This window comes from Humulus lupulus, chromosome 1, assembly GCF_963169125.1.
Source record: "Humulus lupulus chromosome 1, drHumLupu1.1, whole genome shotgun sequence".
Taxonomy (NCBI): Eukaryota; Viridiplantae; Streptophyta; class Magnoliopsida; order Rosales; family Cannabaceae; genus Humulus; species Humulus lupulus.
The window spans coordinates 60,673,789-60,701,737 of record NC_084793.1 but is presented as its reverse complement, the minus strand read 5'-3'; positions in this window follow the sequence as shown (position 1 = coordinate 60,701,737).

Below are 27,949 nucleotides of genomic sequence, written 5' to 3'. Positions count from 1 at the left end.
AATGGAGTTATAATACAAAGAATGATATATAATAAAATGTAATAATCTAGGCCCATTGGGCCGGCTTGGGCATGGCCAAGCTTTACAGCTACCCATCGTACGTTAGCTCGGACTGGTCCACGTGGGCTTCTAAGGAGATCCTGGGGACAAGATTTGTCAGAATAGTGGCTGTACTATTTTCTAGGGATAGTGTACATTCTGTTTGTACCCTCTTCTATAGGTTAGTTGAGGAGACCAACTTCCATGTTTCAAAGGGACATGTCAGCGTCAGGGAAGATCAGGCTTCCCTATTGGGAAGTCTGGTCCGGGTTCGTTTACTAATGTCCTGGTTTATTTACCAGAGTTTTGGTTCGTTCACCAAGACTCTGGTTCGTTTGCCAAGACGGACATTGTGACACTGAATATCTCCCCTGGATTCTTGACCAGGTCTATTTCCATCGACTAGTTAGTTTGCCACCTCTATTGGCATCCCGGAGGATAAAGGTAGGTTGGGACCGAGAAGATGAGTCGGACCTGTATCTTAGTCTTGATTCCCTCGTTATGGTCACGCCCATCAAACGTTGTGGGCTCAATGATGATTGGGTTATCAGGACTTCTTCCTTCCCCATTCATTGGACTCAGGATAGGCCCGCACCTCTTTAAGAGGGCCCACGGACCCAATGAGACAGGCCACGTGTCACGGGCGGAAAATAGGGATAACACCTAGAAATTGGGGGTTCTTGAGATAGAGCATCAGGATTTGGAATGGAAGAATCAATAGCTGTCGTTGAAGGCTCCTGAATTGGAGGAACGGTGGTGGTAGATCGGAGTCTTGTAGCTCTATTTATGGCCATGGAAGCGATGGAGAAGAAATAAAGAAAGGTGTTTAGATCAGACGGTCACTGATACCATATTAGGAAAATAAGACTTGTTTTATTAAGTCAGAAAAATGAAAGTAACGTAGTCAATACAAGAGGACATGCTGTGTATAAGCTCGATTTTTGTAGATCTGTTTTTCCAACCTGCTCGTAGGTTTTTTGTGTTTGTACTCAAATGTTGCTAGTCGGATAAAAGCTTAACTTTTATCTACGAGCAGCACTATCCTTTTTCCTTTTATTTTCTTTCTCTACTAGCCATAGATTCTCACTTTCTCTTATTCTTCTCAGATATTTATGCACAATCCCTGGGGAGGAGAGAGACCAATAGATAGCGATCTCCTTTCCTCATTGTTTGAAGACCAGGAACAACCTTCTTTACCCATATCAAAGCCTTCACCACCACCCCTGATTCCTCCAACCAGTTTTCCTCGACCAAGTTTTTCTTCATTCTATCTCAGACGAAAACTATCAAAGAAACAACCAAGTATGGGTCGTGCCAAAAAAATTGCCCAGAGAAAAAGAAAAAAAATCGACTCACCTACCAGCCAGCCAACAGCCAACACTGAGGGTCCTTCAAGTGATCCTCAACCAATAAAGGTTGCACCACCTAAGATCCAAACTAAGGCCCGTCTACACGAGGGCCCATGAGCAGATGTACCTTGGTACATTGCCTCTCCAAGCGTCATATCGACCAGGATGGTGGCAAAGTATCCCAAGAAGTATAGGCTTCCTGGGATTTCTTTATATAAGCCTACACCAGACCAGAGGGCAAATGTACCCGGAGGTGCCTTTAGTGCCTGGTTGAGGTACCACATAGAAGCAGGGGCAATTTTGCATTTGCACGAATTTTTTTTAGGGGTAGAAAACTATTTTGAGGTCGCCTCTTTTCAAATAACACTCAACAGATATAGAGTGTTGTCAGCACTCTATATTTGTATAACCATTTAAAAGTGGCATGTGCCTACCCCTCACGAGATCAATTTTTTGTTCGATCTCAAATTCAACCCCAAGCAAAATAGCACGGGGTTCTTCCTTTTTTATCACCAGGAATCTGGTCGCACATTCCTGAGTGATATAACTTACAAATCCAATGTGGGGAAATACTTCCAAGAGTATTTCCGCACAACCGATCTGGTTGCAGATAACATGGCTTTCACTCGAGGAGGTAAACTCTTTAATCTTCGTTCGATATTCTTCTTGGTCGCTCTTTTATTTTTTTTCTCTGTCCTTAGTCAGTTTATATTGTATCTAGGTCCATGGTACCAACCAAGGCCCACTTTAGAAATGGAGATAAGGGTTGCAGCCCTGGCCAACATGACACATATAGAAAAAAGTGTCAAGGAGTTGGTCACAAAAAGTAAATGAAAGCTGGTCGACCTTTTGGAGCCTCACCAAGAGGTGAGGGAGTCAACTGCGGGGAGTGCTACTGGAGATGGCACTGAGGAACAAGAAAACCCCGGACAACAACAAGATGTGTCATAACCCCGAGGTGTTGTTCGACGGGAGTGACCATCCAAGAGCCTGACCCCAATGCTTGACCAGCCGAGATCCCTCCTCAACATGGGAAGGGAAAACAAAAGTTGCCTGAATATGCTGGTCGCGTGTTTGAATCCTCTGATAAGAACGGTATTGATTTTTCACTCTTAGATACATTGTCCATCCCTTATCATCTGTTTGATAATGATGGAAATTTTATTTTTTCAACCAATTGTTTTAGCTTGGACTTCTTCGAGGAAAATAGTGATTGTAGCTGTAGTTCCTTAGATAACGTAACGACCAGTAATTGTAGTTTGGGTACAATACTTAGAATTTCTTTTAGTTTATTTTCTCATTACATAGAACTTTTTCCTAACATATCTGCTCAATCTTTTTTGTAGTCATGCAAACCAACGCTGCGTTTGACATATATGCCTCTGGGGGCAAATCTGCTGGCTTGAAAAAAGTGAGTAGGAGAGACGCTGAAGATGGCATTGGGGCACCTCTAAGCAAAAAGACTTGATCAGCAGACACTTCAGCTGCCACTCCCTTCAGGACAACCACTCCTCCTCCACCTCCTCGCACTGAGTCCTCTACCAAACAGGTGGGAGGATCCTTGGCAGCAGAATTGTTGAGCCATGCTTCCAGCTCAATAGTCGATATAGTCCAGAAGGTAGCCAAGCATCGCCTTAGCAAAGAGGCCTTTGCTTCCCTCCCGTCATTGAAACCCGATCAGGTCCTTGCTCGTGGGTTCAACGAAATGATCGGCGTAAGTTTCTTTTCTTTATTTTCTTTTAATCGACCAGCATTTCCTTTTATTGACACTAAAAGCTTTATTTCTTCACTATTCGCAAGCTCTTCTGACCGTGAATAACGGTTAGCATCGTTTTGAGGAGATTGACTCAAAACATGCCGAGGAGATCAAAGCATGGGAGGACAAAGTCAAAGCAGCAAAGGACAATGTTGCTGCTTTGACCGAGGAGCTGAGGAAGAGCAACGAAGATCTGGCCAAAGTTGTTGTTGCCAAGGATAGATACAAGGAAGCTTCTAAGACCAACTATAAGGAGGCAGTCAAAATGCAAGAAGATTTGGTCGCGAGCATAAAGGAGACCACCAAACTGGAAGATCTAGTTAAGCTGCTCAAAGAGCAAAATGCCAGCGACTTGGAGAGGTTTCAGGGAGCTACCTACAATTGCTTTTACATGTTCTAGAAGAAGAATCAAGGTGTGAACTTTGATTATCTTCCTGAGCAGGTAAAACAATCTGAGCTTGCTCGGTGTGCTGCTCACTTGAAGGAGGAGAAGAATGCCAAGGAGTCTCCTAAAATTTCCTTAGCAACAGTCATTGACGGAGTAGAAGAGGAAGCCAGAACAACTATCAACTAGCAACCTTAGCAAAACCGCCCTGCAGCTGTACAATAGATATTTTTTTTCTTTCTTTTGTAACTAGATCACCCGAACAGACTGTTCGTGGTGTTAAGACAATTTGCTGCCTAAGGTAATTTTATTTACTATTTATGATAGTTTTAATTACATCCAAGCAGCAATTGCTCGTGGGGTAAAGATATTTCATTTTTCTATTATTATTGTTATTATAACATTTGCCCGTATGACCGAACCTAGCATAACACTTCATTCTTTCACAAAATTTATTAATTTTTAAAAAAAAATACTAAGTGTCGTAGTATGCTTTCCCTTATTTTGCTTGTGCATTCACATATGTTTATAATATGCTTTACGCGCTTAGTATCTTATATGACCCCCAAGTGATCGAGGAGTTTAAGGTTATCGGTCACTTGCCATTGACCAAAACATGTTCGAACATTACTACTCTTATAATCATTCAATGAGAATATAGAAAAACAACACATGTAATGAGCAAATACTTGTAATAAATACAATAATTTGCAAGAATAACTGGTTGCGCACAGTTCCTTTTATTTCTCGTAAAAAAATGGACAAAAATTTGTGTCTATACAAGTGATCAAAAATTGATCTTACACTTATAAGTGACCAGCCATCTAACTGGCTAGCCCTTGTTCAAAAAATTGTAAAAAGTAAAACTAAATACAAGCCAAATCTTTAAAATGAAATGTTCATTGATAATATTTGCACAGGTGCTCTCCATTCCAATAGTGAGGAGCGAGATCTCTGTTTAAGCGAGCAAGTTTGTATGAGCCTAATTGAAGAATTTCTTTAATTTGATATGGACGTTCCTAGTTTGGTCCAAGTACTCCAACAGCTTGGTCGAGAGTATTGAGAAAAATACTTCAAAGTACCAAATCCCCTACGTCAAACTTTCTTTCGTGCACTTTAGAGTTAAAATATCGAGTGACTTTTTACTGGTAAGCTGCAACTCATAATTGGGCCTGCTCATGCCTTTCATCTATTAAGTCCAAAGACTCCATCAGTAATTGGTTGTTTGTACTCTGGTCGTAAGTTATCCTTCTATGAGAGGGTGAATCTAACTCCACTGGTAACATGGCTTCATACCCATATGCTAAAGAAAATGGTGTATAGCCTGTTTCCGTTCGATGTATTTCTCTCTATGACCAGAGTAGCTCGGGTAGTTCTTCTGGCCTTGTTCCTTTTGCCTATTTGAGCCTTTTCTTCACTGTGTCCTTTAACATTTTGTTTACAACTTCTACTTTTGCATTCGCTTATGGATGGGCTACTGATGAAAAGCTCTTCGTTATTCCATGCCGTTCGCAGAAATCAATAAACAGGTCGCTGTCAAATTGTATGTCATTATCTTATACGATTTTTTTTGGTAGTCCATAATGGCATACAATGTTTCTGACAACGAAGTCCGGTACTTTTTTTGGTCGTGATTGTTGCGAGTGGCTCATCTTCTACCAACTTAGTAAAGTAGTCAATAGCAACTACTGCATACTTGACATTTCCTTTTCTTGTAGGCAGAGATCCAATCAAGTCTATTCCCCAAACTACAAATGACCATGGGCTTTGCATCTGTTTAAGCTCATTTGGGGCTACTCGAGGTATCTTGGAGAATCTTTGGCATTTATCACACTTTTTAACAAACTCCATAGAATCCTTGATCATAGTAGGCCATAAATACCCTTGTCGTAGAATCTTTTTTTATAAACTTTGTCCCCCAGCATGATCTCCACAGAACCCTTCATGTACTTCTCGCATCATTTCCTTAGCTTTTTCCTTGGAAATACATCTCAACAAGGGCATAGAATATCCTCGTCAATACAGAATTCCATCGAGCAAGAAAAATCGAGTCTATTGCCTTTGTAGTGCTCTCAACTTATTTATGTTCACTTGTAACAGTCCCTGTTCAAGATATTGAATGATGGGGGTCATCCAATTGTCCGCTGCTTGTATCACTAGGGAGGATTCTTCTACTCGGATGCTGGGAGCTAATAGATGTTCGACTGACACTATGCTCAACATGTTGGCATATGTGGCGCTTGCTAATTTGGCTAAGGCATTAGCATTGGAGTTCTGGTCGCGAGGTACTTACTGTAATATATACTTTTCAAATTGAGCCAAAAAGTATTTTTCCTTGTTCAGATACGCTACCATTTTAAGACCCCTGGTCTAATAGTCTCCAATTATTTGATTGAAAACTAGCTGGGAGTCATTGTACACTTAAAGTGACTTTACATTCACATCCTTCGCTAGTCTCAATCCTGCGAGCAGTGCTTCATACTCGACTTCATTATTAGGGCATTAAACTTGAATCTAATTACACAGTGAAACCTATGCCCTTAAGGGGTTATTAGAATTAACCCTGCCCCGAGCTATGCTCATTTGATGATTCGTCCACGAACACTCTCCAAGTGGGAGCTTTATCTTGGGTTTCAGGCTCTATAGTCTGCTTGTTGGCTGGGAGTCCAGTGAATTCAGCTACAACGTTTGCTAAGGCTTGTCCCTTTATAGCTGCTCGTGGTAAATAAGAGATTACGAATTGCTCTAGCTCAACTGCCCATTTTAATAGTCGACTAGCGACTTCTAGTTTTTGCAAGACTTGTCGTAGTGGCTAGTCGGTGAAAACTACTATGGGGTGAGCTTGAAAGTAGAGTCACAATTTTCTTGATGCCAATATCAAGCAGTAAGCCAATTTCTCTATAGCTGGGTAATGTAATTCTGCTCCCACTTGCCCTTTACTTATATAGTACACTGCCTTTTGAATGTTGTCTTCTTCATTGATCAAAACAGCACTGGCAACATACTCTGATATTGCGAGGTAGATGTACAAAGTTTCTCCTTCTACCGGCTTAGACAGAATGGGTAGTCGCGACATATGGTCCTTGAGTGCCTGAAAAACCTGTTCGCACTCTTCTGTCCATTCAAACTTTTAGTTTCCTCTGAGTAGATTAAAAAATGGGACACATTTGTCCGTAGATTTAGATATAAATCTACTCAGAGCCGCAATTCTCCCTGTTAGGCTTTGTACATCTTTGATTTTGGCTGGTGACTACATCTCGATCAACTCGAATTTTTTCGAGATTTGCCTCAATTCCTCACGAGTTTACTATGAATCTTAAAAAATTTCCTGATTTGACCCCAAAAGAACACTTAAGGGGATTAATTTTAATATGATATTTATTCAAGATGTTGAATCAATCCTGTAAGTCCTTGACGTGCTCACCAGCTTTTTTCGACTTTACAAACATGTCATCAATGTAAGCTTCCATGTTATTGCTGATCTGGTCTTTGAACATGTGGTTTACTAGTTGTTGGTAAGTTGCACCAACGTTTTTCAAACCGAAAGGCATGAGTTTGTAATAGTAAAGCCTTGTATATGTTCGAAAGCTAGTATGTACACGTTCCTCATCAGGTGGATGCATACTAATTTGATTATAGCTAGAGTATGCATCCATGAATGATAAAATTTCATGTATTGATGTAGTATCAACCAGTTGGTCGATCCTTGGAAGTGGGAAACAATCTTTTGGGCAGGCTTTACTAAGGACTGTGAAATCCACGCAAGTCCTCCATTTACCATTTGGTTTAGGGACTAGTAGGGGATTAGAGACCCAAGGTGGATAAAATGCTATCCTGATGAATCCATTTTCCTTTAGCTTCTCGACTTCTTCTTTTAAGGCTTTAGACCGATCTTTGTCGAGCAGCCTTTTTATTTGTTGGACTGGTGGGTGGTTCTTTTCTACGTTCACGACACGGCTAATAACTGCTGTTGACCACGATTTTGGCCAACGACGAATCGACGTCAAAACTACAGTAAACCTTAAAGAGAAAATACGACACTGATGATTTTATAGTGGTTCAGCCCCAATTTATTGGTATATAGATCCTACACTTAAAATCAGATGAACTTGAGCCAATTGAGTTTCTTAAGTGTAAGTAGAAAAATACATAGTTTCTCTCTCTAAACTCTCTCAGAAATTGCCCCAAGAATGCTCCAAGCAATAGTTCCAAAGTCTCAAAACTAGAGAGTTTTTCTCAGTCTAAAAAGATCAGATCCCCTAAAATGATGCCATGAGCCATTTATTTATAGGCTCATGGATCGTACATCAGATATCTCCCTTTCACTGGGTCCTTGGTTCTTCCAACAGACTTTAATTAATCAAATATAAATAAATTTAAATTACAATAATATAGCTATTATTATGGGATATCTGAGAGATTCCCACGGCAGTTGAGAATGATCCAGGTTAAAGCTGTTACTGAGGACATAGGCAAGCACCTCTCGTCGGCAAAGCACACTTCTAGCACACCTCTGGTCGGTATAGGCAAAGCACTCCTCTAGCACACCTCTGGTCTAGCATGACACATCTCTGGTCTAGCAAAACACTTTACTGGTCGGGCAAAACAAATGACTGGTCGGCCAAAACGATTGACTGGTCGGCCAAAACAGATGATTGGTCGGTCAAAATGACTGACTGGTCGGCCAAACTCCTAACTGGTCAGTCAAAAATCTTTACCAGTCGGACAAAAATTTTGTTATCCAAAAAACAGACACGGATGACGTGGCAAGTGATTTCTGGACACATGGCTGACACCTGGCAAAATTCTGTTAGAGTATCAACCAGTGAGATATTGCATGCATAACGGTTGAGTTTTTCCTACGACCAGCCTGATCGTACACTCCGCATATTTCAAGATAATTTTATAAAGATCTTAGTCAATCCCGAGATTGTCTCCAATAATTCTTGATGATCCGATTAATTAAGAAAGAATATCTGTAACAAATTAATGTACACCTCCTTGAACCTATAAATAGAGAAAGATAGTTCAAGGAGGGGGACTTTTTTGGCTTTCTAATTACTGGAGATTAGAGATTTACGAGTGAGCTAGAGCTATCACATTTGATATATTGTTTTGTTCTTCAGAGGTTGGTGAAACTCATTGAACCCTAGTTCTTTGATCACTCCTTTGAAATATTATATCAATAACAGCTCAAGTGGACGTAGGTTATTACCAGATTCTGGGGCCGAACCACTATAAATTCTTGTGTGCTTTACTGTTTTTGTCATTATTCTCATTTCAACATATCTGTCTACATCAAGCATATTTGACTCCGTGTCAGTTGACCAAAATCAAGGTCAACATTCTGGTGCTTTCATTGAGAGCTTGATATAATATTGTTGAAGTATCAATGGCGAAAACAACAAAGAAGACTGGGCAGGCGGCTAGCGCTGCACCATCTCCACCGCCTCCTCCTCCAAACGTGACCGAAGATAAGCCACATTTGGAATTCGATGAGGAAGAACTAGATTCCGAGACGCTGAAGAATACCCTGGGGGTATTGCAGGATGAACTGGCCAATCTGAGGGCCAGCCAGGAAAGTGCTACCGAGATTATGGCACGGCAGCTACAAGAGATTGAGCGACAGCGCCTGGAACTGAGTGAAAGGCAGGTAGAGATGGACCGTCACCAGAGGGAAGCCATGGCAGCCCTTGAAGCAGCCCTATAGCTGGCTAGGAATCAGGCTGCACCTGCATCGCAGCCTGATCAACCTTCAAATGGGCCACCCCGAAGGGGCCCTAATCCTAGCCCGTCGATCCAACCCTCGAGTTCCCAAAGGCCCGAGCAGCCACCAATGCCTCAGGATGATGTCCCTATAAGGGATCCTGAAGCGCAACCTCCATCCCAGGCTGGTGGCTGCAATCCCCCGCAGTCAAGGCAGAATAGGGCCGGGCAGCAGCCCCGCAGCCCTAGACGCCATAGGGGCGAAGAGCCAAACCCTCTGAGCAGAGGACAGCGTCCTTCTGGTAACAGAAGGAACTCAGAGATAGGCTCTGCGGTCCAGGGCCCCCCACGGCATGACAATGCACGGGGACCCACCGACCAATGCAGGCCACCCTCTAACGCTCGGGACATTCCAGCCCGAGGAGGCAACCGAGGGAACAGTCAATCCCACCATGGCCAGTTGAGGTTCAGAGATGACCACGGTTATAATGAGGCCGACTCAGGCAGAGGAAATGCCGGTCGGAGAAATGGAGAAAGAGGTGGGGGCAGAAGCCCACCACCTAGGGATGACCAACCCGAAAGACGTGACACTTGGGGGCAACCCAGGCAAAATAACATCTTTAACCGTCTTGGAGCTAGCGAACAGCGGCGAAGGGACGAAGATTTAAGAGATGTACTCAACGATCGCAAGGAACGGCACAATGAGTACATTCCCCCAGCAGCAGCAGAGGCCTCGACGATTCCTAGCGCCGTGCAGGCCCAGATAGATGCCCTCAACCAGGCAGTGCAACAGCTGGTCGGGGGAAGAACATCTTATATCGATCACGATAGGAGAAAGGGCACTCCTTTCATTCAGAGGATAGCTGTGGCAGAGACTCGTAGGAAGTTTAAAATGCCCACACTTCCAAATTTTGACGGGTATGGTGACCTAGTGTCTCATGTCAACAAGTTTGAGATACAGATGGACATCCAGAAAGTGTCTGAAGACGCTCAGTGCAGGATCTTCCCTGCAATACTTTCTGATGCCGCACAAGAATGGTTCTTTAAGTTCCCCCCTGCGAGTATCGTTTCTTGGGAAATGTTCGTAAAAGAATTTTACGGACAATTCTATGCGGGTCATGTGCACCCAACTGAGGCAAATCAGCTGGTCGAAATACGCCAGCAAGACGGAGAACCACTGAAAGATTACGTCCAGCGTTTTATGCAAGCAGCTACTGGAGCAAAAACAGTGGGAGACGAAGGCAAAATGATGGCCATAACTGCAGGGGTTAAGCGCTGCACGCCTCTCTGGAACAGCCTCAGAAAGCATGGGGTCAAAACTACCCAAGAATTTTTGGATCGAGCTGATCGCTACATCAAGCTCGAGGATGCCATCGCCAGCGAAGGGAAAACCCCAGGCAAGGATAAGGGGACATCCGAGCCCGCCAAAGCCGCCAATGGGTCAAAGCCCAATGGCAACGACAAAGGCAACGGGAACGGCAATGGCAATGACAAGAATGGGGGGAAACGACCACATAATGAGCCTTCCACCTCTGACAATAAACGAGCCAAGGGTAATCGTTATGAACCTCGGTTCACTAACTACATTGCCCTTATTGAGTCTCGGGGAGAGGTGTATCAGGCCACGAGTTCCAATGTGCCTTTTAAAAACCTGCTCCCATTCGAAAAGATATTTTGAAGAGAGACACTACCAAGTTCTGTCGTTATCATAACGACTACGGACATGATACAAATGAATGCAACCAGCTAAAGGATGAAATCGAGTTCCTTATTAGACAAGGACACTTAATAAGATATGTACGGGCCTCGGGAAATTCCCAACAAGAGGCTCCAGGTGGCAACGAGTATGCGCCCACACGCCAACGCTCGCAATCTTTGCAGCCTGACCCCGTAGCTGGCACTTTACTCACCATCTGTGGAGGCCCGCACCTCACGGGAAGCAGTGGAAAGGTGAGGGAACGATATGCTCGGACCCTACGTCACGACTAGGACATCGAGATGATGACTGTGGAGGACAGGGCATCAAAGAAGGCTCGGTCAGAGGATGGTGAGATAACCTTCTCTGATAGCGCGCCCAGCATGTCCGATTCCCACATTCTGATCCACTGGTCGTGGACGTTCAAATCACCAACATGATGGTGAAAAGAGTACTAGTGGATACAGGAAGTTCAGTGAACATCCTGTACAAATCTTCGCTGGAACGCATGAAGTTGTCCGTCAAGGACTTGGAGCCCTGTAACTAAACAATTTACGGCTTCTCTGGCGAGGGACTCGCCCCAGCAGGGTCAATTAGACTTCTAGTCACAGCAGGTACAGCACCTGCTACCAGGACATTACTCGCTACTTTTATAGTAGTCGATTGTCCTTCGGCGTACAATGCTGTTATTGGAAGGCCCATACTGGTTGACCTTCGGGCCGTCACCTCAGTATGGCACTTGGCCATGAAATTCCCGACAGACGCAGGGGTAAGACGCGTGTTGGGAAACCAAAGAGAAGCAAGGGAGTGCTACAACGCCTCAGTTACAAAGGCGAAGAAGGGAACGTCAAAGAGCACTCCCCCAGATAGGTTGCAAATGGCTATTGATACACAAGCCCAATCCGGTGATGGAGTCATCAAATAGGGTGTTGCCCAAAGTGAGGATAGGGACTTAGATCCTCGCTTTTGGGATTTTGAGGAAGATGTTGGACCCGTCGAGGACCTGGAAGAGGTCCAACTTGACGAAGAAGACCCGACCAGAGTGGTAAAGGTCGGGAAAAACTTAGAAGCAATAACGAAGTATGCACTGGTGGAGTTTTTGAGAAAGAACCAGAAAGTTTTTGCCTGGTCACACAAAGACATGGCTGGGATAGATCCTGCAGTTATCATCCATGTCCTGAACGTTGACAAGAGTTTTCCACCCGTGCAACAGAAAAGAAGGATGCTCGATAAGGATAGATCGAAAGCCTTAAAGGAGGAAGTCGAAAGACTAAAGGAGAATGGGTTCATCAGGGTGGCATTTTATCCATCGTGGGTCTCTAATCCAGTACTGGTTCCCAAGGCTAACGGCAAATGGCGAACCTGTGTGGATTTCATAGACCTCAATAAAGCCTGCCCGAAGGATTGTTTCCCACTCCCAAGGATCAACCAGCTGGTCGATGCAACTGCAGGACTTGAGGTCCTCTCTTTCATGGATGCATACTCAGGGTACAATCAGATCAGTATGCATCCCCCTGACGAGGATCACACTAGCTTTCGGACCGATACAGGGTTATACTGTTATAAAGTAATGCCCTTCGGACTGAAAAACGCTGGTGCGACTTAACAGCGATTGGTTAACCACATGTTTAAGGAGTTGATCGGAGTAAACATGGAGGTGTACGTAGACGACATGCTGGTAAAGTCGAAAAAAGTAGAAGGACATGTGAAGGATTTACAAGAGTGTTTCAACATTCTGAACAAATATCAGATGAAGTTAAATCCTCTCAAATGTTCCTTTGGAGTAGGATCAGGGAAATTTTTGGGGTTTATTGTTAATTCGAGAGGAATCGAGGCCAACCCCGACAAGATAAAAGGCCTGATCGACATGAAATCGCCAATGAAAATCAAGGATGTGTAAAGTTTAACTGGAAGAATTGCCGCACTAAGTAGATTCATTTCCAAGTCGACGGATAAATGCGTCCCTTTCTTCAATCTACTTAGAGGCAACAAGAAATTCGAATAAACAGGAGACTGCGAGCAGGCTTTCCAGGCCTTGAAGGCCCACATGGCACAGCCTCTTGTTTTATCAAAACCCATGGATGGAGAAACTTTGTTCATTTACCTGGCGATCACCGAATTTGTTGCCAGTGCGGTGCTAGTGCGAGAGGAAGAAGGCGTACAAAAGGCGGTTTACTATGTAAGCAAGAGGTTAATCGGGGCTGAATTGAGGTATCCTCCAATCAAAAGGTTAGCCTATTGCTTGATTTTGGCCTCAAGGAAGTTACGTCCTTACTTCCAAGCCCATCCCATCACAGTTTTAACTGACCAACCCCTTCGGCAAGTTCTGCAAAAGCCAGAGGCGGCTGGGGGCTTATTGAAATGGGCAGTCGAACTCGGGCAGTTCGATATCACATATTCACCACGAGCAACAGTAAAAGGACAAGTCTTGGCTGACCTTATCGCTGAATTCACTGAGCTCCTAGACGATAAGCAGTGCGAAGAGCCTAGTGCGCCCGAGCCACAAGTCAAAGCTCCTTCGTGGAGGTTATTCACGGACGGATCGTCCAACGAATCTCACGCAGGAGCAGGAGTGATATTGATAACGCCAGAAGGGCATTGATTTCACTGCGCTATTAGGTTCGATTTCACCGCCGAACAATGAGGCCGAATATGAAGCACTCCTCGCAGGACTAAGGTTAGCCAAAGACATGAATATAAAAGTGCTTGATATCTAAAGTGATTCACAACTGGTAGTGAATCAAGTCTTAGGGGAGTATCAAGCGCAGGGCCTCAAAATGGTGGCCTACTTAAATAAAACTAGAGATATGTTGGCGCAATTTGAAAAGTATACCCTCCAGCAAATTCCCGGAGATCAGAATTCAAACGCAGATGCCTTAGCCAAACTCGCAAGTGCGAAAGACGCTGACACTTTGAATATAGTGCCAGTAGAGAGATTATGCAAACCGAGCATACGAGCAGACGAAGTTAATATTGAAATCCGGATGGAGGATACGTGGATGGCACCATACTTGGAGTATCTCACAAATGGTGTACTGCCAGCAGATAAAAACAAAGCCAAAACCCTTCAAAGACAGGCTGCTAGGTATATACTGGTCGATGGTGTCCTTTATCGAAGAGGATATTCCATGCCACTGCTCAGATGCATTACACTGGAAAAGGCTAAAGAACTAATGAAGGAAGTACATGAAGGCTTCTGTGGGGACCACGCTGGGGGGTAGAGCTTGTCAAAAAAGATTATGAGGCAGGGTTATTTCTGGCCGACTATGAATGAGGACTCAATGGAGTTTGTGCAAAAATGCGATAAGTGTCAGAGTTTTTCCAAGATCCCACGCGCAGCTCCCAACGAGTTAAAGTAGATGCAGAGTCCTTGGCCTTTCTAAGTATGGGGTATAGACTTGATTGGATCCCTGCCAACAGGGAAGGGTGGAGTAAAATATGCAGTCGTAGCAGTCGACTACTTCACCAAATGGGCCGAAGCTGAGCCGCTCGCTACCATTACGACCAAGAAAGTTCTTGACTTTGTCATCAAGAACATTGTTTGCCGATATGGTTTGCCTCGAAAAATTGTCTCAGACAACGGCACCCAATTTGACAGCGACTTATTCACAGACTTCTGTGAAAGGCATGGAATCATCAAAAGCTTTTCTTCAGTCGCACACCCACAAGAAAATGGGCAAGTCGAAGCAGTGAACAAAACACTTAAGGATACCCTGAAGAAAAGACTTGAAGATGCTAAAGGAGCATGGCCAGAACAACTACCTGAAGTACTCTGGTCGTATAGAACTTCTCATCGAACAGCGACAGGTCATACCCCGTTCTCCTTAGCATACGGGTATGAAGCTATGTTGCCCGTCGAGTTAGATCCGCCCTCACATCGACGAATTACATACGACCAGGACCAGAATAGCCAACTAATGATGGAGTCCCTAGACTCACTTGAAGAGAAACTGGAAAAAGCCCAACTCTGAGTAGCTGCGTACCAGCAAAAAGTCGCCCGGTATTTTAACTCAAAGGTGAAAGGAAGAAAATTCAACGTTGGAGAGCTAGTACTTCGACGAGTTTTCTTAAATACCCGCGACCCAACTCCTGGAGTACTCGGACCAAACTGGGAAGGACCTTACCAGATTGAAGAAATCCTTCATCCAGGCACCTACAAACTTGCAAGCTTAAATGGAGATCTCGTTCCTCGCTATTGGAATGGAGAACACCTGCGCAAGTATTATCAATAAACAATCCTTCTTAAAGGACTCGCATGTATTAAATTTTTACTTTTTACAAGTTTTGAAAAAGGGTTAGTCATGTTATATGGCTAATCGCGTATAAGTGTAAGATCTTTTTAAAGATCACTCGTAAAGACATGTTTAGTCCATTTTTAATACGAGAATTATAAGGGACTGTGCGCAGCCAGTCATTCTTGCCAACCTTTGTAAATTTTATTTACAAGTATTTGTTCACTACGTGTGTTGTTTTGCTGTATTCTATATTTTACAAGTTATTCCGAGCAGTAATGTTCATACAGGTCGTGGTCAAGGCAAGTGACCAAGGACCTAAAGCTCCTCAGTCACTTGGGGGGCATATAAGGTACATCGATAGCAAAGCATACCAAGAGGTATGTAAACACATGAACAAAATGAGTAAAAGCATGCTACGGTACTTAGAGTATTTTTCAAAATTTATATTTTGTTAAATCAAGCCAAAGTACTATGCTAAGTTCGGTCATGCGAATAGATGTTGTAATAAAGAGAAATATTATAATATCAAAAAAGCATTCTCTTACACCACAAGCAGTACTGCTTGGATGTAATTGTTTAAAGTAAAAGGAAAGTTTGCTGCCCATGCAGCAAAATTAAAAATAAAAATTCAGTCTTTACATCACGACCCGTAGGTCGTGTAATTAAAGAAAAGAAAAAGAACAAAAAACTTTAAGGAGCCTGAGGGGCAGGAGGATCTGCTGGAGCAGTTTGGTCAGCTGCATCTCCTCCAGCTTCTCCTCCCTCCAAATTGACGGGTGGCTGGATACTTGGGGAAGCAGGAACCCTAGCTCTTTCTTCTTCAGCAGCTAACCGAGCAGCACAACGCGCTAGCTCGGCCTTCCTGGCCTCTGCTGGAAGGTAACTGAAATCGGCACCTTGGTTGTGTTTCCAAAAGTCGTAGAAACACCGAAGTGTCGCGTTCTTGTACCTCTCCAGATCCTTGGCGTTGGTAAGCTTAAGCTATTCCACTTGGCTCTCAAGAACAACTATGGTCTTGTCCTTAGCAAGGTGCTCCTCCTTAAGCCTCTTGACCTCACGATATTGGATTCGACTGGACTCCTGGTAATCGTCCCTCTGCTTCTTCAAAGCTGCCTGAGAAGCTTGATTCTCCGCCAGCTTTGCCACCAAAGCATCCTTCTGCTGGATGACCACCTCCAACTCCCCAGCATGCCTGGCTTTTGCAGCCTGAAGCTCCTTGATGGCTTTCGCCTAAAACTCCTCAACGACCTTTGCCCGAGCCTGCTCGATACTAGCACTAGCGCAAGTACAAGCAGCAGTTATAGTCAGCATTGCCTGCAGTCAAGGAATAAAAGTTAGGCTATATTACAAGAAGGAAAGATAAAGGCCAAGAGAAAGAATACTTACACTGGCCACTTTGTTAAGAGCCCTGTTAAGGTTCTGATTGACCCCCATGCTCTCAGCTTCAGCCATTGCCTCCCTGCAACGGTCATGCTTCAGGATATGAGCAAGGCGATCTTTAGCTGATCGCAGGGAGCGGTTCGAGAGTTTGGTCCCAGGAAGTTCTGCTTGCGGGGCCTGTTCCCTTCGGGTCGCAGGCGGGGGGTTGGCAGCAGGGGCAGTCTCCTTTTCGGTAGGAGCAGAAGGTTGGCCAGTAGGTCCGTCCTTGGAAGGATCAGCTGTTCGACCCTTCTTAGCCGGGGGTGCTTGGCTTGATTCGCCATCATGCCTCCTAGCTGATTTCTGTCGAACCAGGGGGACCTCCTCTTCCTCCTGGGTCTGGTATAGATTGAAAACATTGGGGGAAGCCATCTCTACAGATAAAGAAAAACATGCAGGCAGTAAGACAAAGGCAGATAAAAAATCATGGCAAATCAGAAAAAGGGTTACAAAGTTTAATACTCGAGCTACAACTACTTGTCGCTACACTACTGACTCTATTAGTCATACACTCACTATCTGGCACGAAGAAGTCTGGCCCTAGATTTGGAGTATACGTAAAATTGTCGTCCCCATCAAACAAGTGACAGGGAATTGGCAAGCTATTTAAAAGCAGAATAACAGTACCATTTTCATCTGAAGACTCTTCCAAGTCTATGACGGGCTCTATTGCCTTTTGTTTCCCCTTCCCTTGGGGCGCAGGAGGCCTCTCTGCTGAAGGGTCGCCAGTGGGTTCCCTGATCGTAACCCCCGTCGGCCTCCTTCGGGGAGGAGACGCTGGGGGTTGCTGCTCGGGATCCCCCTCGGCCGTGGCATCTGCCACCACGGGTCCTCTTGTTTCATGGCGAGGAGCCAGGAGGCCAAATAACCTCAGATTTTCATCAGTGACCAGGGACTTAATGCTTTTTTCAGCATCTGCCATCCTGGCCAGTGCGTTGGACCTCAACATCATGTCTAGTGTTGGGTTCGGACATAACCATGGTCCTGAAAGGCACAATATACTTTAGAGAAGTGCAGAAGAGTTTGCTAAGGAAAAGTATCGACCAGTGAAAGTAGCATTTACCTCCTTGACCGAAGGCCAGGTTGTTCATAACCATGTCTGGCGTGAGGAAATACTCTCTATTGTATTGCCCCACGTTGGAAATGTGGGTAGTGTCACTCAAGAACGTTCAGTTGTTTCCTAGTGACAAAGATGAAAAAAGCCCGTCCCGTATTGTTGAGGGTTGGACTTAAGGTCAAAAAGGAAGTTGACCTCGTGAGGGGTGGGTTCTGGCCATTTTTTGAGTTTGTAAAGGATATAGAGTGCGACCAGCATCCTATATCCGTTTGGGGTAATTTGAAAGGGGGCAACACCAAAGTAGTTAGCCACCCCCTGGTAGAATGGATGTAGAGGGAGGATAGCCCCGCCTCTATGTGATATCTGGACCAAGCGCTATAGACGCCCCCAGGCAGGTTAGCTCTTTGGTCAGCAGCAGGGATTCTGAGATTAACCCCTGTAAGAGGGTACTTCCTAAGATAATTGGCGAGCATCCGGGGAGTCACCTGGCTGGTAGGCGAAAGATACCACTCGACATTAGGAAGGTTTTGATGCCGAGGGCAAGCCCTGACTTGGATACGGGGGTCCGGGGAAATGTTTTCTCGACCACTGGTCGAGGGAATCCTGGCCTGCGAATCAGGTTGGGCAGGTAAATTTGGATTGTTTTCATAGTTTGGTTTTTTCTTGCCTGGAGACTTAGAACGAGCCATTTGAGGTGGTGATGGTTGAGGTCTAGAAGAAACTCCGGAAAATGGAATCTCGTGAACTCAATCGGCTAGTTGTTCTTCGCCTTCAAGCAGTTGCGTAAGAAGATCGTCGTCGATGGGTCGCTCACCTCCCCACAAATCTGGCATTAAAATCTGCGAACAAAAGAATGGGGAGGTAAGGATGAAGAATTTTGAAAGTTTTTTTTTAGAATAACGCTGGTCGAGTATAAAAGTTAAGCTTTTATACAGTAGCATTCTAACAAGAAACTAATTTTTCACACGAACAGTTTGAGAAACAGATCAAAAAGTGAAAGCAAAAAGTTTTTTGAAAAAGCTTTTTCAACTCCTTTTAGGGCGGGAAAAACTTGGTTTTTCAACTGGCATAAAAATTGAATTTTTACTTCGGTTTTACGTCCTAAAGTCGTGATCTCAACTATCAAACTAACTTGTAACTCCTTAATGGCGGAGAAATATCATCCTATACAGTATCACCCATTAAAACCCCTACTGTCATGCATCTCAACCCAGAAACAAATAAACTCAACAGTCAATCCACAGAAGCATGCAAGGCTAAAATATAGAGCATAAAAATTCTGGACTTACCAGAAAAAAGACGGTGGAGATTTGAGAGAGTTTTCGAGCGTCGGAGAACTCGCGGATTGAATCTTGAAATGCTGGAAGACGATCTCCAGAAGAAAATGGAAGCTCTGATTTTAGGGTTTCTTGAAAGAGTGATAGCTTGCGTGAAAAGGAAAAGAAAACTTTGGTGAGACTATATATATTTTTGCCCGTGGAATAAAAGGGGGGTAATCATCAGTTTCCTCTTTTTCGAGGCATGGGGAAGGGTGATAGTCGTTGAAAGGTTACTTGGGAACTGAAAATCCGTGATTATACAAGGGTAGGTTACTTTTCCCAAGATTGCACGAATTACTCTGACAGGTCTGATGGGGTAATCGAAGGGTCATTTCCTTAAAAGTTTATTTATTGCTCGTAATAAATAAACTTGGGGGGCAAATGTTATCCAAAAAACAAACATGGATGACGTGGCAAGTGATTTCTGGACACGTGGCTGACACCTAGTAGAATTCTGTTAGAGTATCGACCAGTGAGATATTGCATGCATAACAGTTTAGTTTTTCCTACGACCAGCCTGGTCATACACTCCGCATATTTCAAGATAATTTTATAAAGATCTTAGTCAATCTCAAGATTGTCTCCAATAATTCCTGATGATCTGATTAATTAGGAAAGAATATCTGTAACAAATTAATGTACACCTCCTTGAGCCTATAAATAGAGAAAGATAGTTCAAGGAGGGGGACTTTTTTGGCTTTCTAATTACTGGAGATTAGAGATTTACGAGTGAGCTAGAGCTATCACATTCGATATATTGTTTTGTTCTTCAGAGGTTGGTGAAACTCATTGAACCCTAGTTCTTTGATCACTCCTTTGAAATATTATATCAATAACAACTCAAGTGGACGTAGGTTATTACCAGATTCTGGGGCCAAACCACTATAAATTCTTGTGTGCTTTATTGTTTTTGTCATTATTCTCATTTCAACATATCTGTCTGCATCAAGCATATTTGACTTCGTGTCAGTTGACCAAAATCAGGGTCAACAAATTCTATCAGGTCGGTTAGATCACTTTATCACAACTCCAAATAGCCAATACATTTATTGACTATTAATGTGCCATTTACTGACCATGCATTGCCACTTGTCACTTCTGATTGCCAGGTCATTGAACTGAAATTTTGGGGATAACATTTGCCCCCCAAGTTTATTATATGATTTACTCATATGATAAACTTTCTCTCTAGCAAAATGTTTTTGAGGTCCCAAAAACTTCCATCCAGTCAGTAACTTTCACTTTTGTAGTAAACCCACGATTAAACTTTTCTTTTGAGTTCTTCAAGTTCCATTTTTTGATCTTGTTGTAGTACCCCATGAGTAGGAAAACATGTTTACTCCACGCTTTTTTGAGTAAACTTGTGCGTGCTTAGCTGATTGGAAATGCCTATTCGGTCATCGGGATCCAAATAATTTCTTAACTGCTAACCCTTGGGTGCTTTGTTTCCTGCTGCTCGGACGCCTGCCTGGCTCCTCGAACACCACTCCATATATATGCTTAACCTCTCGGACATGTAGCCTCGGATGTGCCAAGCTCCTTGAGAATGCTCCATCCGCTCGACATGCTTGGCCAGCAGCTCCTCGGACATGCACCCCAACACTCGAACACCACCCAGCTGCTCGGACGCATCCAGCTGCTCGGACGCATCCAGTTGCTCGGATGCCCACGTTGCTGCTCAGACACACGTAGCCGCTCAGATGCATCAGCTCCTCGGATGCCCAGCCAGCCGCTCAGACATGCCAGCCTCTCAGATGTGCACCTGCAGCAGCTCCTCGGCGTGCCTATCTACTCGGATGCGCACCTGCAACAGCCCCTCGGACACCTCTCGATGCCTGGCTCCTCAGATGTAGCACCATCGCCCAGCCAATTGGACATGCTCAATCCGCTCGAACACGCTGCCAGTCATCTGCTCGGATGCACCCTCTAGGCTGTTCGGACATTCATGCCAGCTGCTCGGACGCAACACCACCTTCCGCTCGAACACCAAGGTATAACCTTTCGGATGCGCGCCTGGCTGCTCGGGCACGCCCCATCTGATCGGACACAGCACCATCATGCTCAGACGCAGTCCCAGATGTGCCAACTCCGCGGATGCCCCTTAACTTCTCGGACACCACCCCATCCGCTCGGACACCACGCAGTTGCTCCTCGGACACCTGCCTCCTTGGAGGCACCAGCCTCTTCGGATGCACCGGCCTCCTAGCTCCTTGGGCTTGTACAAAACTTTATGGTTCATGCATTTATACTTTACTTTTCTTTGTTAACTTCAAACATTCTAAGTCTTTTTAGACTTAAAAAGTTATAAGTTTTTTGTGAATAGTAAAGTCACTCTGATGTATGCCTTATATTTTCACATGAGTACTTAGTTTTCTAACTTAGAAATTCTAGACATTTCATAAGTCCCTACTAAGTATGTTTTCTCACACTCTTATTGCTTTAAAATTTTATGAGCATAATGTTTATTGTCACACGAATATCTGCTTCTAACTTGAATTTTTTTTATTTTAAAAAAAAAATTCCAAGTTACTTAAGCTTCGTCAAACAAGTTAGCTTAATGGCCTTTTTGGACTTCGAAAATTTACAAGTCAGCCTAAAAATAGATATCTTAACTCGTGCTCTTATTGCCTATGTTAAATTATATACCAGCATACCCCATGTGCCCCCCAATCGATCGAGGGTTGAAAGATCCTGGGTCACTTGCTACTTGACCGAATCTGTTCGAGCAGTTAATTACTCGTGAAACACATAGAATATTTGGAAAATATTCGAGCAGTTGAACACTGCTTGAATGTATCGACTAGTTGAACACTGTCCGATCTTACCGACCAGTTGAAAACTGGTCAGATAATTAACACACACGCACATTTGTAGCAAGAATCGACCACACTGCGCGTAGTCTCTTTTATTACTTGTAAATTAAAAAGGACAAACGTGTCAAATAACGAGTCTTAAACAACAAAAATTATTCAAAAATAGATGACTGGTCAGCAAATAACCAGGTCATAAACTAAATTTAAATAACAAGTTAAACAAATTGAAGTTAAACTACCACTCTGAAAGCGGTATTTAGAAATAATATATCCACAGATGCTCGTCGTTCCAGTGGTTCCTGATCAGGCTCCGTTCACCAAATCTGATCCTAGTGCTCCCGCTCATGTCGAAGTGTCTCGGCATACCTCTTCCTTGCTTTGTTTCTATCCTCATCCAAGTGTGGACCTCCACATATAGTGTCTAAGGTAAAGTCCACAGGCCTGGGTTGCAAGGATGGAGATCTTTGTCATTTGAAACCAGGATTGCTGCTGCCTCCTTCTCCTTGGGGTGTCTCTGCCTGGTACTTTCTCAACTTACCCGACCGGAGAAGAAATTATATCTCGTCCTTGAGGTGATTGCATTCATTCGTGTCATGACCATAATCTCCATGGAAACGACAAAACTTATTAATATCTCTCTTCCTCATCTCTTTCCTGATGGGTGGAGGTTTCTTGTAGGGAACCTCTTCATGACTAGCAAGATATATTTATGCTCGGCTGGCCGAGAGAGTGGTGTAATTAGTGAACTGAGGCTCATACTTGGTTGGCTTTTCATTTGAACCCAACTTTGCTTTCTTTTCCTCATGGTGGTCAAACCCGTTATTTCCACATTTCTTTTAACCATCCTTAGGAGGGTCAATTGATCCGCCCGGATTGTTTATGTCATTCTCCTCTTTCTCAGTTGCATCATCCAATTTCATATACTTTTCTGCTCAGTCAAGAAATTGTTGAAGTGTTGAAATTGGATTTCTATGTATACTATCCCACAAAGGGCTTCGATAAGTTATCCCAGTGGATATGGCTACCATCTTCCCCTCGTCTCCTACAGCAATTGCTCTATTGGCCTCTCTCATGAATCTCTGTATATAATTCTTTAAAGACTCATCTTTTCCTTGTTTGATATCTACCAAGTGGTTGGCATAAACTGGTGGAGTCCGGGCAGTGTTGAATTGTCTACAAAACTCCTTCTTAAATGCTTCCCAAGAGGTAATGGACATCGGCTTAAACTTCCAATACCATTCCTGGGTAGTATCCGACAATGTAGTCAGGAAAACTCTACACCGATAATCGTCACTTACTCCGAGAAATTCCATCTGGTCCTTAAATTTCCCAACATGTATGATGGGATCTGCCTTTTCTGTATATACTGGCAGAACCGGTGCTTTATATTTTGCCGGCGGCTGGGCTGCTCTAATCCGGGCACAAAATGGGTTGCCACTCCGATGGTCTATCGCATCCATCCTGAAAGGTCATTTGGACAAACCTTGCACTGCAGCTGTTAGCATGTCAAGCTGGGCTTGGATGGCTGGTGCAACTAACGAAGTTCCAAGGTTCTGACCGCCTGGTCGGGCATTACCATCTGGTGCACTATCGTCAAGTATTTCCACTTGACTGGCAAGGCGGTTCAGATTTTTCCCTTCGACCGGGACGGTCCTCCTCTTGTTGGTGATAGCGTCCCTTAGATCCTTTCGGGAAGCATGCTCTCCTGCCCGATCAAACACCGTACTCTTTGATTTTTCAAAGGGCTTACTACGCGGGACTTGCTCTCTCCTACTACGCTGCTGGCCAGGGTGCAGTGGAGGCTTTTCGGTACGTCCCGGGCAGTCTTTTCCTCCTTGTGGCTTGTTGTCTTCTTTATCCTTTGACTGGTTGGTGTGATGACTATCAGCCTCATCACGACCATGCCCATCTTTGAACTGTGAAGTCCTCTTATCTCGAGGAGTCCTGGTCTGATCCTGGTTGGGTGGAGTCCTTTTACTGCCCGATCGATGACTCCTTGGTCTAGAAGTTTCTAATAGGTGGCTCCTAAAGGGGGTTCTAGAGTTCGCCCTTTGCGTCGAGGCAGTTCCGACTCGAACCCCATCATCTTCCCGACCAGGGGGGTTGCTCCTGCTTCTGTCCGGTCCTCGAGAATTGGCTCTGTCAGTGGTCCTCCGACCAGCATTATTATTTCTTGCTCCCTGGGTGGCTGCTTGTGCCGTGGCTTGAGCATTGGCTTGGGCCAATTGGGTAGCCACTTCTAGAGCAAGCGCTACTTCACGATGTCTCCGGTTGACTTCCTCCTGTCGTTGTCTGATCTCTTCGCTTCTGGCCTCCATATCGCGCCTTTGCTGCTCTAACACAGCTCTCTGCCTGGCCATCTCTTCAACGAAAGACTCCTGCCGAGCATTGAATTGCATCATCTCCTCTTGGAAAACGCCTATTGCTTCCTAGAGTTGTTCAACTTCTAGAGTGGTCTCCTCGAGAGAGACCCTGGGCTCAGTCTCTGGGTTCTGCAGTCCAGGACCTTCTGATCTAGCAGGCTCTTTTGACGTGCCTGACTTTTTGGATGCCACATTGGTATTCTTGGGCGCCATCTTGATATGATAGTCATGTGTTTCTTCTCTTCAGGCTCTCAATGAAAGCACCAAAATGTTGACCACGATTTTGGCCAACGACGAATCGACGTCAAAACTACAGTAAACCTTAAAGAGAAAATACAACACTGATGATTTTATAGTGGTTCAGCCCCAATTTATTGGTAATAGCCTAATCCACTTGGAGTTGTGATATATAGATCCTACACTTAAGATCAGATGAACTTGAGCCAATTGAGTTTCTTAAGTGTAAGTAGAAAAATATATAGTTTCTCTCTCTAAACTCTCTCAGAAATTGCCCCAAGAATGCTCCAAGCAATAGTTCCAAAGTCTCAAAACTAGAGAGTTTTTCTCCGTCTAAAAAGATCAGATCCCCTCAAATGATGCCATGAGCCATTTATTTATAGGCTCATGGATCGTACATCAGATATCTCCCTTTGACCGGGTCCTTGGTTCTTCCAACAGACTTTAATTAATCAAATATAAATGAATTTAAATTACAATAATATAGCTATTATTCCGGGATATCTGAGAGATTCCCGCGGCAGTTGAGAATGATCCAGGTTGAAGCTGTTACTGAGGACATAGGCAAGCACCTCTCGTCGGAAAAGCACACCTCTTGTCAGTATAGGCAAAGCACTCCTCTAGCACACCTCTAGTCTAGCATGACACATCTCTGGTCTAGCAAAACACTTTACTGGTCAGGCAAAACAAATGACTAGTCGGCCAAAACGATTGACTGGTCAGCCAAAACACATGACTGGTCGGTCAAAACGACTGACTGGTCGGCCAAACTCCTAACTGGTCAGTCAAAAATCTTTACCGGTCGGACATAAATTCTACCAGGTCGGTCAGATCACTTTATCACAACTCCAAATAGCCAATACATTTATTGACTATTAATGTGTCATTTACTGACCATGCATTGCCACTTTTCACTTCTGATTGTCACGTCATCGAACTGAAATTTTGGGGATAACAACTGCTGGGTTGATTCCCACCATGTCTTTATGCGACCGGGCAAAGATGTCCTAGTTCTTCTTCAAAATCCCCACCAGATTTTCTTTGATTGTTGTCTCTAACTTTTTACCGACTTTCACAACTCTGGTCGGATCTTTTTCTTCTAGCTGGACCTCATCGAGGTCCTCCATGGGTCCAATACCTTCCTCAAAATCCCAAAACCGGGGATCTAAGTCTCTATCCTCACTTTGGGCAACACCCTATTTGGTGACTTGTTCACCTAATTGGGCATGTGATTCATTTACCACTAGCAACCTTTTTTCTGCTCCGCTCCCTGATCTGCACTTTTTTGCTTTTGTGATCGAGGATTTATAACACTCTCTGGCTTCTTGTTGGTTTCCCAACACGCACCTAACTCCTAAATCTATTGGAAACTTCATGGCCAGATGCCAAATTGAAGTTACTGTTCATAGCTCTACCAGGATGGGTCTTCCAATCACGACATTATATGTGGACGGACAATCAACTACTATAAAAGTGGTGAGTAATGTCTTGTTCGTAAGTGATGTTCCTACCATGACTAGGAGTCTGATCGACCCTGTTGGTGCTAATCCATCACCAGAGAAACCGTAGATGGTTTGGTTTCATGGTTCTAAATCTTGCACTAATAGTTTCATTCTTTCCAGTGAAGATTCATATAGAATGTTCACCGAGCTTCAAGTATCTACCAACACTCGTTTCACCATCATATTGGCAATTTGAACATCCACGACCAAGTGATCTGAGTGGGGGAATCAGACATGTTATGCGTCTATCTCAGAGAAAGTTATGATCGCTTCCTCCATTCGAGCTTTTTTGGGAGTTCGCTCCTCGACGGCTATCATTTCTATAACATGCTCATGACGTAGGGTCATGGCATATATTTCTCTTGCCTTACCACTGTCACTAGATAAATGTGGTCCCCCACATATAGTTAGCAAAGTACCAGTGACCGGGGCTGGCTGCAGCGGAGGCGAGCATTGGCGTACATGTGTCTACTCATTGCCTCTGTTAGCCACTTGCTGCGGGTTTCCCCTTGTTCGCACATATCTTCTCAAGTATCTCTGTTGTATAAGGAACTCGATCTTGTCTTTTAGCTAGTTACATTCGTTTGTATCATGGCCATAGTTGTTGTGGAAACGACAAAACTTGGTTGTATCCCGCTTGGATATGCCCTTTCTGATCGAGGTTGGTCGCCTGAAAGGGATTGTGGTGTGAGTGTCCTGATACACTTCTGCTCTGCTGTCAACCAGGGTTGTGTAGTTAGTGAACCTCAACTCGTACTTGTTTTTCTTAGGGCGCTTGTTATCAGACATCGTCTGCTCAGCATTGTCCCTTTTCCTCCATTCTTGTTATTATTTTTGTCGTTATCGTTATCGTTATTGGGTTTGCTAGACCCACTAGAAGCCTTGGTCAACTCTTTTTTTTCCTTGGTCGGTCTATAGAGACTTTCCTTCATTGGCGAGAGCCTCCTCCAACTTGATGTATTTGTCTGCACTATCCAAAAATTCTTGAGTACTTTTGACTCCATTTTTCCTTACGCTGCTCCAAAAGGGAGATTGGCGTTGCACCCCAACAGTGATGGCCATCATATTTCTCTCGTCTCCAACTGATTTGGCCTAAGTCGTTGCTCGTATAAACCTCTGGATGTACTCCTTTAGAGGTTCTCCTTCCTTTTGTCTTATATTGACCAACCGATTGGCCTCTGTTGGATGTATCTGGCTAGCATAAAATTATCCCTAGAAATATTTTACGAACATATCCCATGAAACTATGCTACCCGGAGGAAATGTGAAGTACCATTCTTGGGCAGGATCATATAAAGTAGTAGGAAAGACCCTGCATCGAGCATCTTCGAACACTTTTTGGATGTCCATTTGTATCTCAAACTTATTCATGTGAGATACTGGGTCTTCTCTTCCAGTGAAGTTGGGTAGTACTTGCATTTTGAATTTTCTTGGGATATCTGCCATAGCAATTCTGTTGATGAACGCGGAACCATTTCTCTGGTCATAATCAATATGGGAAGTTTTATTCCTGACCACCTGTTGTACAGTCTGATTCAGGGAATCTATTTGAGCCTGAAAAACAACTGGTATAGCAGGGGTAGGAGCAATCGCAGCAGGTGGGACATGATCATCATGCCTTTCCCGTCAATCATTGAGTATGTCCCTTAAAACCTCATCCCTCCGTCTCTACTCACTTGCACCTAGTTAGTCAAACGTCTGGGCTGCCCCCCAACGTTCTGGCTTGCTGGTCGATTGTCCATTAGAGGAGGGTTTTGCTGCCCGTACCTTTGCTCCTGTTGCCGACCAACACTCTCCCTATTATGACTGGAGTCCCCTTCGTTGTAATTATGGTCGTCTCTGTACTGCGACTTGTGAGTACGCGTCCTGCTGTATGCACTGCCCCCCTCTCTTCTCCCTAGGACATCTTGGTAAACATGAGGAGCCCTGCGCTAGTCGTTAGGTCCCTGGATATTGCTCTATAGTGGGGGATCCCGGACCACAGAACCTAAGTCTGTCTGCCTTCTGCTTCCTGAGAGACCCTGTCCCCTGCCAGGGAGGTTTTGCTCGTCTGTTGTGAGATGTCTATGTCTT